This window comes from Aquarana catesbeiana, linkage group LG05, assembly GCF_042186555.1.
Source record: "Aquarana catesbeiana isolate 2022-GZ linkage group LG05, ASM4218655v1, whole genome shotgun sequence".
Taxonomy (NCBI): Eukaryota; Metazoa; Chordata; class Amphibia; order Anura; family Ranidae; genus Aquarana; species Aquarana catesbeiana.
Window position 1 is genome coordinate 174,757,850 of NC_133328.1, and position 15,887 is coordinate 174,773,736.

The following is a 15,887-nucleotide window of genomic DNA, read 5'->3' on the forward strand; positions in this document are numbered from 1 at the left end:
AGCTGGATTGTGGCAGAACTCCCTTCCTCCGCTTTCAGGTCTTGCTCTCCGCTCACCACTGTTCCTTGTCAACACAGAAACCTTTGGTGTTTACAAAGACAGCTTTCCTTTTGGAGGCTCTCACAGATCTCTGCCCACCCTGCACTCACAGTGGGGACAAGGAAGATGCAGGTGCAATGGCAGTGTGGGATGGGGCATCACATGGTAATCTGCACTGTGATCCTCATCTGTGCCCAGGTGCAAAATGCCAACCAATGATCTCCCTACAAGTGAGAGAGGCGGAGCTGCCCACACTGCCAGGAGGTAGTACAGCTGGGCCAGGTAAGTGAGATGCGTGGAAGCTTTTGGGGGGGGTGACAGCTGTGAAGTGAGATGTGTGCAGAGGTGGGGAATTGGGGGGGGTGCAGAGGTCAGCTCTGAGGAGGGGTGGAAGTGAGATGTGGACAGCCTGTGAAAGAGAGCTGAACCCTGCCCGCTATATATAGCATGCCCCTAAACCCTGCACTCTGCATGCAGTGCACTCCTCAACCCTGCACTCTGTACACAGCACACCCCTGAACCCTGCACTCTGTGCATAGAACACCCCTGAAACTGCACTCTGTATTTAGCACACCCCTAAACCCTGCACTTGGTACATAGTTCACCCCTGAACTCTGCATAGGGCACCCCTTAAATTACACTCTGTGCATATCACACCCCTGAACTCTGCACTATGTACATAGTGTATCCCTGAACTTAGCACAACACACTCCTGGTATTAATTGCCCCTTTAAGATCCTCCCACTGTTAGTGCAGTTTGGTAACACCCAAAGTTTGATGCAGTTTGGTGGGAGGCCATGTTTGAGTTCCTGCACATACTCTGAGGAAAAAAAAAAGCCCTGGATACATTTTTATAGTCTTACAGATACAACCGGCCTTTTCAGAGCAACCATAATGCTGATGTGGCTTGCTAAAATATTTAGTTTGACACCTCTGTTCTAAAGTATCCAGAACAGGTTAGATGATCCTAACTTGATATTGCCTAAATAAGTACTCATGGACAATTATAGAACACATTAATTACATGGACCCCAGAGAAAAAGTCATATTAACAGGTTTAAACTTTTTGTCGATGTTGGTCTATGTTTTGCTCAGTTTTCATATGCACAAATCCATAGTAGCCCAGTCCTGAGCAGACACAAATGCCGGCAGGCTGTAAATCTAATGTGGATTATGAGTTTTTTGACAAACAGTAAATCCAAACAAAAGATATAGTCACAACAAAGCAGCTATTCTTGTTTATTAGATTCTGAATTTTGTTTGTAGTTTGAAAATATTTAAATGTGAAAACTTTACACCAATATAAAAGTGATTGACCAATGGCTCAAACTCATTATCTCTATAGGAAAAATAGCTGTACCTGGTGTGGACTTACCATTGGATATTTATATGTATTTATAGGCACAACGAGGCAGCATTAAACAGGGGCAGTGAGACATATTAAGAGCCGGATTTACAAAAAAATTGCAGCTTTATTTAAAAATTCTAAAGTATAAGTGTGACAGAATAAAACTTGACCCTGACCACTTCTTAATTATTCATGAGTTTTGAGTGAAAATCTGTTTCCAGTGCTTAATTTTATGTAGATCTTTGTAAAACTGTCTAAGTTGGCTTCCTCTGATTACATTGGCAAAGGACTTGCAAATACAACTGTTGAATATACTATGCAAAATAACATCATTTTTAAATAAAGATGCATCAAATGTTGTCACTAATTTGCTTATGCAGAATATGCAGTTGCCCAGGAGCCTCTGGGATCGTGTGTCCCTTACTTGTTTTTGTTTTTTTTAAACTCTTGGTGAACACATTCCTCTTGGAACACCCCTGCAGACTCCCATTTGCAAGTCCTCTAAAGTGGAGTGGTGGAGGACCACCTCCCATGTTTGATTGACCTCATCAGTCAAAAAGTTGGCAGGTTGACAATATAATTTAGCATGCCAGGAGCATACTACAATGCAGAAACACTCATGAATCATACAAGCACACCTCCTTTCCCCCTCCTCGCTCACTTTTAGAGGTTTTTTTTTGGGTGGGAGGTAGCATTGGCAGGTACCCGCTCTGTTAGGATTCAGCAGCTGGGAGACCAGATACAGTAGCTCACAAACATTAGTACACCCCTCACATTTTTGTAAATATTTTTTTTATCTTTTCATGTGACAACACTGAAGAAATGACACTTTGCTACGATATAAAGTAGTAAGTGCACAGCTTGTATAACAGTGTAAATTTGCTGCTCCCCTCAAAATAACTGAACAGCCATTAATGTCTAAACTGCTGGCAACAAAAGTGAGTATGCCCCTATGTAAAATTGTCCAAATTGGGCCCAATTAGCCATTTTCTCTCCCCCGTGTCATGTGAGCAGGTGTGTTAAATTTGTTGTTATCGCTCCCACTCTCTCATACTGGTCACTGGAAGTTCAGCACAGCACCTCATGGCAAAGAACTCACGAAGTTGAGTACACATGCTCAGTGTCATATCCAGAGGTTGTCTTTGGGAAATAGATGTACGAGTGCTGCCAGCATTGCTGCAGAGGTTGATGAGGTGGGCGGTCAGCCTGTCAGTGCTCAGACCATACGCCACACACTGCATCAAATTGGTCTGCATGGCTGTCATCCCAGAAAGAAGCCTCTTCTAAAGATGATGCAAAAGGAAGCCTGCAAACAGTTTGCTGAAGACAAGCAGACTAAGGACATCTGATGAGACCAAGATAAACTTATTAGGTTCAGATTTTGTCAAGCATGTGTGGTGACAACCAGATGAGGAGTACAAAGACAAGTGTGTCTTGCCTACAGTCAAGCATGGTGGTGGGAGTCATGGTCTGGGGCTGCATGAGTGCTGCCGGCACTGGGGAGCTACAGTTCATTGAGGGAACCATGAATACCAACATGTACTGTGACATACTGAAGCAGAGCATGATCCCCTCCCTTAGGAGAGTATTCAAAACATGATAACGACCCTAAACACACCTCCAAGATGACCACTGCCTTGCTAATGAGGCTGAGGGTAAAGGTGATGGACTGGCCAAGCATGTCTCCAGTAGGGATGGGATGAACACCCCCTGGTTCGGTTCGCATCCAGAACATGACCAAAAGTTTGCGTGAACATTCGAACACCATTAAAGTCTATGGGACTCGAGCGTGAGAAATTAAAAGTGGGAATTTTAAAGGCTAATATGCAAGTTATTGTCCTAAAAAGGGTTTGGGGACCCGGATCCTGCCCCAGGGGACATGTATCAATGGAAAAGAAAGTTTTAAAAACGGCCGTTTTTTCGGGAGCAGTGATTTTAATGATGCTTAAAGTGAAAAAATAAAAGTGAAATATTTCTTTAAATATCGTACCTGGGGGGTGTCTATAGTATGCCTGTAAAGTGGCACATGTTTCCCGTGTTTAGAACAGTCCCTGCACAAAATGACATTTCTAAAGGAATAAAAGTCATTTAAAATTGCTTGCGCTGTAATGTAATGTCAGGTCCCGGCAATATGGATGAAAATTATTGAGAAAAATGGCATGGGTAACCCCCCAGCCCATTACCAGGCCCTTTGGGTCTTGTATGGTTATTAAGGGGAACCCCGCACCCAAATTAAAAAAAGAAAAGGCGTGGGGCCCCCAGGCCCTATATACTCTGAACAGCAGTATACAGGCGGTCCAAACAAGACAGGTACTGTAGGTTTGTTCTTATGTAGAATCTGTTTGTAATTTGGAACAGGTACATTTTGTAAGGGTAGCTCCAGCCAAAAAAATCAATTTTAAAGCTTTTTGGAAAACATAGGGAAGGGTTATCACCCCTGTAACATTTGTTTTGCTGTCTGTGTCCCTGTTCAGAAGATTTCACCTCACTTTGTCCTAATGACAATTGGATTTTGAAAATTTTGGGTTTTTAAGGGAAACAAGGATTGGTGATAAATGAGTGGAGGAGTCACCTTTTTCCCATATTAACTCTTACAGGAGAGAATTTCCCTTCCTAGGGGTAGATTTCCTCTCACTTCCTGTTGTCTCCCTCCGTTTGTAAGTCGGATTTTTGAAAATAGGGGACCGCCTGTATATACTATACGGCCTGCCCTATACACTCTGCGGAAAATTGGGCCTTAGGTGTTGGTGGTACCAGAACACTGTAAGCCCTCACAGTTACTCTTGCTGGGCACTGGAATGGGCCCTGCTGTGAAATATTATATCAAGAATTGTAATTACATGCACCTGTTAAACAGGGGCAGAAATATTGGACCTTAGGCGGTGGTGGTGGTGGCACAACACTGTAAAGCCTCACAGATACTTTTGTTGAGCACAGGAACAGGTGCTGCCGTGAAATATTAGATCAAAAATTGTAATTACACGCCCCTGCTAAACAGGGGCAGAAAAATTGGGCCTTATGCCGCGTACACGCGGTTGGACTTTTTGGCTGCAAAAGTCCGACAGCCCATCCGACAGACTTTCGACGGACTTTTGGCGGACTTTCTAACGAACGGACTTAACTACATACGATCACACAGGTCCAACGGATTCATACGTGATGACGTACACCGGACTAAAATAAGGAAGTTGATAGCCAGTAGCCAATAGATGCCCTAGCGTTGGTTTTTGTCCGTCGGCCTAGCACACAGACAAACGGATTTCTTTACGACTTAAAGATTTGAAGCAAGTTCCAAATCTAAAGTCCGTCAGATTTGCGACTGGAAAAGTCCACTGAAGGTCCGGTGGAGCCCAGTCCGGTCGAAAAGTCCGACCGTGTGTACGTGGCATTAGGCATTGGTGGTGGTGCCACAACACTGCAACCCCTCACAGATACTCTTGTTGAGCGCAGGAACAGGCCCTGCTGTGAAATATTATATCAAGAATTGTAATTACATGCCCCTGTTGAACAGGGGCAGAAAACTTGGGCCTTTGGTGGTGGTGTGGTGGTGGTGCCACAACACTGTAAAGCCTCACAGATACTTTTGTTGAGCGCAGGAACAGGCGCTGCTGTGAAGGTTACAAAAAAATTTCTGCTGCACTTAAGGTTCCTAAGAGCACAGTGGCCTCCATAATCCTTAAATGGAAGACGTTTGGGATGACCAGAACCCTTTCTAGAGCTGGCAGTCCGGCCAAACTGCGCTATCGGGGGAGAAGAGCCTTGGTGAGAGAGGTAAAGAAGAACCCAAAGATCACTGTGGCTGAGTTCCAGAGATGCAGTTGGGAGATGGGAGAAAGTTATAGAAAGTCTACTATCACTGCAGCCCTCCACCAGTCGGGGCTTTATGGCAGAGTGGCCCGACGGAAGCCTCTCCTCAGTGCAAGACACATGGAAGCCTGCATGGAGTTTGCTAAAAAACACCTGAAGGACTCCAAGATGGTGAGAAATAAGATTCTCTGGTCTGATGAGACCAAGATAGAACTTTTTGGCCTTAATTCTAAGCGGTATGTGTGGAGAAAACCAGGCACTGCTCATCACCTGTCTAATACAGTGCCAACAGTGAAGCATGGTGGTGGCAGCATCTTGCTGTCGGGGTGTTTTTCAGCTGCAGGCACAGGACGACTGGTTGCAATCGAGGAAAAGATGAATGTGGCCAAGTACAGGGATATCCTGGACAAAACCTTCTCCAGAGTGCTCAGGACCTCAGACTGGGCTGAAGGTTTACCTTCCAACAAGATAATGACCCTAAGCACACAGCTAAAATAACTAAGGAGTGGCTTCACAACAACACTGTGACTGTTCTTGAATGGCCCAGCCAGAGCCCAGACTTAAACCCAATTGAGCATCTCTGGAGAGACCTAAAAATAGCTGTCCACCAACGTTTACCATTCAACCTGACAACCTGAGAGGATTTGCAAGGAGGAATGGCAGAGGATTCCCAAATCCAGGTGTGAAAAATTTGTTGCATCTTTCCCAAAAAGACTCATGGCTGTATTAGATCAAAAGGGTGCTTCTACTAAATACTGAGCTTAGGGTCTGAATACTTAGGACCATGTACTTTTTAATATCTTTATAAATGATATTGGGTCTGGGATCGAAAGTAACATTTCTGTATTTGCAGATGACACCAAGCTATGCAGTGGAATATTACAGGATGTCTCCAATTTACAAGCCAACCTCAATGCACTGTCTAATTGGGCGACTATGTGGCAGATGAGGTTTAATGTTGAGAAATGTAAAGTTATGCACTTGGGGCTAAGAATATGTATGCATCATACATGCTAGGGGGTGTACAACTGGGGGAATCTGTGGTGGAGAAGGATCTGGGGGTTTTGGTAGATCATAAGCTCAATAATAACATGCAATGCCAAGCTGCGGTGTCCAAAGCGAGCAAAGTCCTTTCTTGTATCAAGAGAGGTATGGATTCCAGAGAGAGAGAGAGAGAGAGAGAGAGAGAGATGTAATTTTGCCCCTGTTCAAATCATTAGTAAGACGTCATCTGGAATATGCAGTTCAGTTTTGGGCACCGGTTCTCAAAAAGGATATCGAGGAACTGGAGAAAGTGCAGAGAAGGGCAACCAAACTGATAAGAGGCATGGAGGAGCTCAGCTATGAGGAAAGATTAGAGGAACTGAATTTATTCACTCTTGAGAAGAGGAAAATAAGGAGGGATATGATCAACATGTTCAAATATATAAGGGGTCCATATAGTGAACTTGGTGTTGAGTTATTCTCTTTACGGTCAACCCAGAGGACACGGGCGCACTCTTTACGTCTAGAGGAAAAGAGATTTCACCTCCAAATACGCAAAGGTTTCTTCACAGTAAGAGCTGGGAAAATATGGAATAGACTCCCGCCAGAGGTGGTTCTGGCAGCTCAGTAGATTGCTTTAAGAAAGGCCTGGATACTTTCCTAAATGTATATAATATCACTGGGTACTATCATTTATAGGTAAAGTTGATCCAGGGAAAATCCGATTGCCTCTTGGGGAATCAGGAAGGAATTTTTTCCCCCGCTGTAGCAAATTGGAGCATGCTCTGCTGAGGTTTTTTGCCTTCCTCTGGATCAACTGAGGGTATAAAATTGGGTATATTGGATTGTACGATATTTTTTATTTTATTTATTGTTTTTTAGGTTGAACTGGATGGACTTGTGTCTTTTTTCAACCTGACTAACTATGTAACTGTGATATTTCAGTTTTTCTTTTTTAATAAATCTGCAAAAATGTCAACAGATCTGTGTTTTTCTGTCAATATGGGGTGCTGTGTGTACATTAATGAGGAAAAAAATGAACTTAAATGATTTTAGCAAATGGCTGCTATATAAGAGTGAAAAATTTAAGGGGGTCTGAATACTTTCCGTCCCCACTGTATATACAAGCCTATATATATATATATATATATATATATATTAAATGAACTGCAGCTCACCTGCCTAAAAGTGTCTTTGAACACGCACTCCAGGAATGGCCTACTGTCAGGTATAGGCTTGGCTAGACTATATACTGTATTTATCGGCGTATAACACCCACTTTTTACCCCTGAAAATAGGGGGAAAATCGCGGTTGCATGTTATACACCGATAACCGCTGACAGTCGGAGGGGAAGGAGGGGGACGAGCGCCGCTGGAAATCACCGAGCCGTCATCTCCTGCTCGGCTCTCCGCTCGGCTCTCACTCTGTACACGAGGCAATGGGAGCTGGCGGCTTCTTTCTGGAATGCGGAGCAGTGGATCGGCTGAGAGGCAGGTCATAGGTTCCCAGCAGGTTTCCTGAAGAGATGACGGGGAGAAGGGTAGCCTAAAGCAGGTTAAAAAGGTAAGAATTCCTCAGGATACTGGGAGCTCCCTGGTCAGTACTATATCCAGGCCATGCCCCCAAGCCTTTTTATGTTTAATAAGAGCAGTTTGTTCAAAACTAGAATATTCATTAAGTTGGAGATTCATTTTGATCGCTGTACTGCAAAGATGCAAAGCCTGCAATTAAATGCCTGACACATTTTTTCTGAATTTTCTTCAGAGGAACTTTTAATCTTTTAGGGGGTCAGAGAGCTGTTGGTAAAGAGGAACTTTCGTTTTCATGTAAAGTACACTTATGGTTGTCATTTTATTCCAATAGCTTGAATATTGCAAACATGCAGATCAGGAAAATCAGAGTGAAGTGAGAACTCCTGATCTGTATACTTCTGGACCAGTAAATCAAAAGGTTATGAACCTCCTGGATTAGCATGACAGCCAGACAATAAAGGAAAAAGGTCAGCCACAGTAGACTCCACATAGTCTCAGTACATGCTTTCTTTAAAATAATGTGCCCTGGAACTCAGCTGGGTTTAATAAGTTGCTGGATCCTGATTAGAATTTTGCCGCACAAAATGAAATGCAAAGGTACATAACCTTTGTTAACTTTGTGTTCTTATTGTAAATAAGAAAACCTTGCTCTCTTTTGGTTTTCTTTTCCTTTTGCCAAATGAAGTTTTTGTGCAGGGCTGACAAGGAGCAAAAGTATTCAGGTTTGAAGGGAATGGGGAAGATCCTAAAGATAACATGGGAGAAGTTGTGTGAACAAAATCCTGAAATGGAAGGATGCAGATGGGCACAGATTAGGCTGCATCGAGGCTGCAGATGGACTCTAATCAGGCTGCATCGATGCTCACTGACCATTATTTTGCTTTAAAGTGGTTTATTTAAAAAAAAAGTTTTTTTCCCTGAAACTTTCCTCTTAAATTGGGGTGCGTGTTATACGCTGATAAATACAATATATACAAGCCTGTATATATATATATATATATTAAATGAACTGCAGCTCACTGAGTCACCTGCCTGAAAGTGTCTTTGAACACGTACTCCAGGTATGGTCTACTGTCAGGTATAGGCTTGGCTGGACTACAATGCAGTGGATATATATTTTATGAACTGCACCTCACTGAGTCACCTGCCTGAAAGTGTCTTTGAACATGTACTTCAGGAATGGCCTATAGTCAGGTATAGGCTTGGCTAGACTATATACAAGCCTGTATATATATATGAAATACACTGCAGCTAACTGAATCAACTGATTAGAAACAGTAGAGCAGGAACGGTCTGCAGTGAGATCTAGCTAAACTGGATACAGTGGATATATACAGGGCCGGATTTCCCACAAGGCCACCGAGGCCAGGCCTCGGGGCGGCAGTGGTACAGGGGCGGCTCCGCTCCTGCAACGAATTCTCGGCCACCCCCCACACTAACATAGCAGCATGTGATGCAGCGCACCCGGGCGCCAGAGAGGTGGGGGCGCTGAAGCACTAGAGTGCTCCTCTCCCTCCTCTTCCTCCTCTCTGTGTGTGTCCAGACTGAGGCGGCGACCTCCGCAGGTCACCGCCGCTGCTGGTTTTACGATGCTCAAGCCTGTCCCCCCTCCCTCCTCCTGTCAGAGAAGGAGAGCAGCCGAAGGAGATCGGAGCGGCTGATCGGAGCGGCTGGTCTCTGTGCGGGGGAGGGGGGGGCGCGTGTTCTCCTGTGTCCTCCTGTGTCTCTCACTCCCGCCCAAGCCTGTCTCCATCTGTACACTAATGGAGGGGGGGTTGTCCTGGGATGTCTGCACTAATGGAGGGGAGGTTGTCCTGGGGGGTCTGTACTAGTGAAGGGGGGGTTTGTCCTGGGATGTCTGTACTAATGGAGGGGGGTTTGTCCTGGGGGGTCTGTACTAATGGAGGGGGGGGTTTGTCCTGGGATGTCTGCACTAATGGAGGGGGGGTTGTCCTGGGGGTCTGTACTAGTGAAGGGGGGGGTTTGTCCTGGGATGTCTGCACCAATGGAGGGGGGGTTGTCCTGGGGCTCTGTACTAGTGAAGGGGGGGGTTTGTCCTGGGATGTCTGCACCAATGGAGGGGGGGTTGTCCTGGGGGTCTGTACTAGTGAAGGGGGGGTTTGTCCTGGGATGTCTGCACCAATGGAGGGGGGTTGTCCTGGGGGGTCTGTACTAGTGAAGGGGGGGTTTGTCCTGGGATGTCTGCACTAATGGAGGGGGGGTTGTACTGGGGGTCTGTACTAGTGAAGGGGGGGTTTGTCCTGGGATGTCTGCACTAATGGAGGGGGGGGTTGTCCTGGGATGTCTGCACTAATGGAGGGGGGGTTGTCCTGGGGGTCTGTACTAGTGAAGGGGGGGTTTGTCCTGGGGGTCTGTACTAGTGAAGGGGGGGTTTGTCCTGGGATGTCTGTACTAATGAAGGGGGGGGATGTCCGGGGGGGTTTGTACTAATGAAGGGGGGGGTTGTCCTGGGGGTCTGTACTAATGGAGGGGGGTTTGTCCTGGGGGGGTCTGTACTAATAAAGGGAGGGGTGGTTTGTCCTGGGGGGGTCTGTGCTAATGGAGGGGGTTGACCTGAGGGGGGTTGTACTAATGGAGGGGGAGTTGTCCGGGGGGGTTTGTACTAATAGAGGGGCGTTTGTCCTGGGGGTCTGTACTAATGGAGGGGGGTTTGTTCTGGGGGGGGTCTGTACTAATGAAGGGAGGGGGGTTTGTCCTGGGGGATCTGTACTAATGAAGGGAGGGGGGTTTGTCCTGGGGGGATCTGTACTAATGAAGGGAGGGGGGTTTGTCCTGGTGGGGGTCTGTACTAATGGATGGGGGTTTGTCCTGGAGGGGTCTGTACTAATGGAGGGGGGTGGTTTGTCCTGGGGGGGTCTACACCGAGGAAAGTACACCCAGGACTCCAGAGGGAGAGGACACTGCTGAGGGAAAACCATTAGAGAGAGAGAACCCGGCTGCCCTGTGCCACCAGAGGGAAAGCCACACAGCCTGGTGCCATCCCTGGCGGAGAAAGGAATGGAGTCATTGCAGGAATACAGATCTGGGTGCTACCCAGCGGAATCGCCACGGGCAATTCAGAGTGAGCTGACTCCTGATCAGAGGAACTATTGCTGTATCGCTGGGTCAGGTGAGAGGGACGATCGGCCATTATCTACTAATGTCCATAGGAACTGCAGTCTCTGACCGTCTCCTGTATCATGTCTGCAGTCTCTGACCGTCTCCTGTATCATGTCTGCAGTCTCTGACCGTCTCCTGTATCATGTCTGCAGTCTCTGACCATCTCTTGTATCATGTCTGCAGTCTTTGACTGTATTATGTCTGGGGGCTCTTTCTGGTGGTGTGTGTGTGTGTGTGTGTGTGTGTGTGTGTGTGTGTGTGTGTGTGTGTGTGTGTGTGTGTGTGGGGGGGGGGGGGGGGGGGCGGCATTGAAGGGCCCGGCCTTGGGGCGGCAAAGGGAGTAAATCCGGGCCTGGATATATATATATATCTCTATCTATCTATCTATCTATCTATCTATCTATCTATCTATCTATGAAATACACTGCAGCTAAATGAATCAACTGCCTGCCTGAAGTAGATTAGAAACAGTACAGCATGAACGGTCTGCAGTGAGACCTAGCTAACCTGGATCAACTGCCTGAAGAAGATTAGAAATAGTACAGGGGCAACGGTCTGCAGTGAGATCTAGCTAACTGAATAAACTGCCTGCTCAAAGTAAATTAAATGACACACACTCTCTCTATCTCTCTATAATGCCAGCAACACACTACATAGGGCCGACGTGCAGGCGGCCTTATATAGTGTGGTGCGTGTACTTAACCCCCTGAGCCATAATTGGCCAAAGGCACCCTGCCTTTGGCCAATTATGGCTTTGTTTGCTTACGGCACTGTGATTGGCCAAAGCATGCGGGTCATAGTGCATGCTTGGCCAATCATCAGCCAGCAAAGCACTGCTATGACGCAGTGCATTATGGGCCGTGACGCGCCGCTCGAATTTGCCACGAACGGCCCATAATGTTCGATCTTTGTCGAACGATCGAACAGCCGATGTTCGAGTCGAACTCATGTTCGACTCGAACAGTGAGGCCATCCCTAGTCTCCAGACCTAAACCCTATTGAGCATCTGTGGGGCATCCTCAAACGGAAGGCGGAGGAGCGCAAGGCCTCTAGCATCCACCAACTCCGTGATGTCATCATGGAGGAGTGGAAGAGGACTCCAGTGGCAACCTTTGAAGCTCTGGTGAACTCCATGCCCAAGAGGGTTAAGGCAGTGCTGGAAAATAATGGTGGCCACACAAAATATTGACACTTTGGGCCCAATTTGGACATTTTCACTTAGGGGTGTACTCACTTTTGTTGCCAGCGGTTTAGACATTAATTGCTGTGTGTTGAGTTATTTTGAGGGGACAGCAAATTTACACTGTTATACAAGCTGTATACTCACTGCTTTACATTGTAGCAAAGTGTCATTTCTTCAGTGTTATCACATGAAAAGATAAAATAAAATATTTAAAAAAATGTGAGGGGTGTACTCACTTTTGTGAGATACTGTATATGTAGCTATACACAGAAAACTGTGACCAAACAATGTATATATCTTTTAAGTGAGATTTATTTACAGTGAAACAAGAGACAAGCACACACCAGCAAACAGTAAACATGAACAAACCCTATTGACACTATATACAAAATATACAGTATACACAACGAGGGACATGGGTAGCAGGAAATACCAGGAATGCAAGGAATGGGAGAATCAAGACGGGGTACAGGGAGCAGGAGTAAGCAGCAGGGTACAGGATGCAAGATTAGCTTAGGAGCAGGATACACAGGTAAAGGATTTGGAAGCAAGGAGGCAATCAAAACAGTGATGCAAGGTGTATTAGGGTGCTGTCACACTGAAAGTGCTGGCCGTTCACGCTAAAGCGCCACTCGCCACTCTCAATTTAGCAATATTTTAGCGGCTCTTTAGCGCTGTTTAAGTGGCACTTTTGCGCTGCTAGCGGGGAACTTTTAACCCCAAAAAGGGTTAAAAACTCCCGTGTCGCTGCGTTTCCGAAGTGATTTTCAGGCGCTTCGGAAGTGCTGCCTATTCATTGCAATGGGCAGGGGCGTTTTGGGAGCGCTGTATACAGCACTCCCAAACTGCCCCAAAGATGCTGCTTGCAGGACTTTTCTGAACATCCTGCAAGCACACCGCCTGGGTGTGAAAGCACCCATTGCAGAGAATGGGAGGCAGTTTTCAGGCACGTTATAGGCGCTATTTCTAGTGCTAAAACACCTGAAAACTGCCTCAGTGTGAAAAGTGTCTTAGTAGGAGCAGCCTTATATAAACACCTAGTGGCTGAAACTAGGTGGAGCTGATCACTGAAGACTGTTGGCTTCTAGCTTCTAGGAGACACCTGCTGGTGGACACTGGAATTGCAACAATCAGCCCAGAGCACCACAGTGCCACCAGCAGGCGAACTCAATCCTAACAGTTCCCCCCCTTAAAGTGGTTGTAAACCCTCTGGGACCACTTTAACCTACAGGTAAGCCTAGATTAAAGATTACCTGTAGGTGCAAGAAATATCTCCTTAACCTACACGGTTAAGGAGATATTTTACAAAAACCGGGCCCACTGTCTACGGCGCAGGCGCACTGTGCATGCCATTAGCAAAGGTGAACATGCCGTCACTGACGGCACCCACACGCATGCGCCAGAGTGACATCATCGGTCACCAGTCACAGTGCCAGAGCCGTGATACCCGGAAGTCACTCCGGGATAGATGGCGATGGTGGAGGTGAACGAGGGTCGCTTCGATCAGAGGTAAGTTATTTATAATGAGCTAGTATGCTATACATACTAGCTCATTATGACTTTGCCTTGCAGGGTGTATTTTTTTTTTTTTAGACTTTACTTCCTCTTTAACCACTTCAGCCCCGGAAGGATTTACCCCCTTCCTGACCAGAGCACTTTTTACAATTCGGCACTGCGTCGCTTTAACTGCTAATTGCGCGGTCATGCAATGCTGTACCCAAACGAAATTTGCGTCCTTTTCTTCCCACAAATAGAGCTTTCTTTTGATAGTATTTGATCACCTCTGCCGTTTTTATTTTTTGCGCTATACACGGAAAAAGACCGAAAATTTTGAAAAAAAATGATATTTTCTACTTTTTGTTCTAAAAAAAATCCAATAAACTCAATTTTAGTCATACATTTAGGCCAAAATGTATTCGGCCACATGTCTTTGGTAAAAAAAATGTCAATAAGTGTATATTTATTGGTTTGCGCAAAAGTTATAGCGTCTACAAACTAGGGTACATTTTCTGGAATTTACACAGCCTTTAATTTATGACTGCCTATGTCGTTTCTTGAGGTGCTAAAATGGCAGGGCAGTACAAAACCCCCACAAATGACCCCATTTTGGAAAGTAGACACCCCAAGGAATTTGCTGAGAGGCATGTTGAGCCCATTGAATATTCATTTTTTTTGTCCCAAGTGATTGAACAATGACAAAAAAAAAAAAAAAAAAAAAAATTACAAAAAGTTGTCACTAAATGATATATTGCTCACACAGGCCATGGGCATATGTGGAATTGCACCCCAAAATACATTTAGCTGCTTCTCCTGAGTATGGAGATACCACATGTGTGGGACTTTTTGGGAGCCTAGCCGCGTACGGGGCCCCGAAAACCAATCACTGCCTTCAGGATTTCTAAGGGCGTACATTTTTGATTTTACTCCTCACTACCTATCACAGTTTTGAAGGCCATAAAATGCCCAGATGACATAAAACCCCCCCAAATGACCCCATTTTGGAAAGTAGACACCCCAAGCTATTTGCTTTGAGGCATGTTGAGTCCATGGAATATTTTATATTTTGACACAAGTTGCGGGAAAGTGACAAATTTTTTTTTTTTTTTTTTTTTTTTTGCACAAAGTTGTCACTAAATGATATATTGCTCACACAGGCCATGGGCATATGTGGAATTGCACCCCAAAATACATTTAGCTGCTTCTCCTGAGTACGGGGATACCACATGTGTGGGACTTTTTGGGAGCCTAGCCGCGTACGGGGCCCCGAAAACCAATCACTGCCTTCAGGATTTCTAAGGGCGTACATTTTTAATTTTACTCCTCACTGCCTATCACAGTTTCGGAGGCCATGGAATGCCCAGGTGGCACAAACCCCCCCCAAATGACCCCATTTTGGAAAGTAGACACCCCAAGCTATTTGCTGAGAGGCATGGTGAGTATTTTGCAGCTCTCATTTGTTTTTGAAAATAAAGAAAGACGAGAAAAAACATTTTTTTTTTTTCTTTTTTCAATTTTCAAAACTTTGTGACAAAAAGTGAGGTCTGCAAAATACTCACTATACCTCTCATCAAATAGCTTGGGGTGTCTACTTTCCAAAATGGGGTCATTTGGGGGTTTTTTTTGCCACCTGGGCATTCCATGGCCTCCGAAACTGTGATAGGCAGTGAAGAGTGAAATCAAAAATTTACGGCCTTAGAAAGCCTGAAGGCAGTGATTGGTTTTCGGGGTCCCGTACGCGGCTAGGCTCCCAAAAAGTCTCACACATGTGGTATCCCCGTACTCAGGAGAAGCAGCAGAATGTATTTTGGGGTGTAATTTCACATATTCCCATGGCATGTTTGAGCAATATATCATTTAGTGACAACTTTGCGCAAAAAAAAATTAAAAAAATAAAAAATTGTCTCTTTCCCGCAACTTGTGTCACAATATAAATTATTCCATGGACTCAACATGACTCTCAGCAAATAGCTTGGGGTGTCTACTTTCCAAAATGGGGTCATTTGGGGGGGTTTTGAACTGTCCTGGCATTTTATGCACAACATTTAGAAGCTTATGTCACACACCACCCACTCTTCTAACCACTTGAAGACAAAGCCCTTTCTGACACTTATTGTTTACATAAAAAAATAATTTTTTTTTGCAAGAAAATTACTTTGAACCCCCAAACATTATATATTTTTTTTAAAGCAAATGCCCTACAGATTAAAATGGTGGGTGTTTCATTTTTTTTTTTCACACAGTATTTGCGCAGCGATTTTTCAAACGCATTTTTTGGGGAAAAAACACACTTTTTTACATTTTAATGCACTAAAACACACTATATTGCCCAAATGTTTGATGGAATAAAAAAGATGATCTTAGGCCGAGTACATG